The sequence below is a fragment of the Zingiber officinale genome, chromosome 2A (genome assembly GCF_018446385.1).
Source record: "Zingiber officinale cultivar Zhangliang chromosome 2A, Zo_v1.1, whole genome shotgun sequence".
Classification (NCBI taxonomy): Eukaryota; Viridiplantae; Streptophyta; class Magnoliopsida; order Zingiberales; family Zingiberaceae; genus Zingiber; species Zingiber officinale.
In genome coordinates this window covers 97,506,372-97,507,271 of record NC_055988.1, presented here as the reverse complement: position 1 = coordinate 97,507,271, position 900 = coordinate 97,506,372, and the positions used below count along the sequence as shown (strand labels likewise).

The following is a 900-nucleotide window of genomic DNA, read 5'->3' as shown; positions in this document are numbered from 1 at the left end:
CACTCACTAGGTCTTTCATTTTGCCTAACATCCCAGTTAGGACTTCCCAGTCAAGTATCCAGTCAACCTTGACCTACTTGACTCTTCTTCAATCAATATCTTATTGTCAAACATCTAAACCCAAACCAAGACTCAGCTTGGTTACCCAGGTCAACCTTGACCTGAGGGATATTGCACCAACAATCTCCCCCTTTTTGATGTTTGACAATACCACAATAACACTTACAATCCCATATGTAAGTTAGGCTAATCTCATAGCCTCCTTCTCCATGCCACTAGGTAATGAAAGTATAAATTAAGCTCTTCAGATAGCCTTAACCGTATGTGTTACAGGAAAGCCCGAAAGACGTTCTCGTCCCTATCAAGGGAGATGCCAACCGTCTCTCCTTTCTACGAACATGCGACCTTCAGATCTTCAGTTTGACGCTCTCCCAACTGAGCTATCCCTGCTTAAAATACCTCTTTCTTTCTCCTCCCCCTACTTGGATTTGAACCCATGATCTCCCCATATGTTGGGTGGTAACTACTACCAACTAGACCAGGGAATCCAAGGTTAGATGGTACTATCCATATCACCAAGGTGGACCTTCCTTTTCAGAAACCCAAACTTAAGAACTCCAAAGTTAAGCGTGCTTTGCTTGGAGAAATCTGAGGATGGGTGACCTCCTGGGAAGTTTTCCAGGGTGCGTGCGAGTGAGGACAAAGCACGTTGAAAGGACCTCCGGTGGTCTGTGGAGCTAGTCATCAACCCGATGGGCAATTCTAGTGGCGTTCCCGGTTCGGTCCGGGTGGGGCCCGCCCCGGCCGGGGCGTTACACGGTTAGCACTAACGGGCTAACTCAAGTTTTGATGAATGACAAAGTAAGTTAAGTTAGTTTCATATTGATCTAAACACTTTGA

General features: G+C 46.0%; 1 pseudogene; it reads right to left on the bottom strand.

Annotated features, from left to right (window-relative positions):
- Positions 1-283: 283 nt before the first annotated feature.
- On the bottom strand, positions 284-400 carry LOC122044792 (annotated as a pseudogene).
- Positions 401-900: the final 500 nt, after the last annotated feature.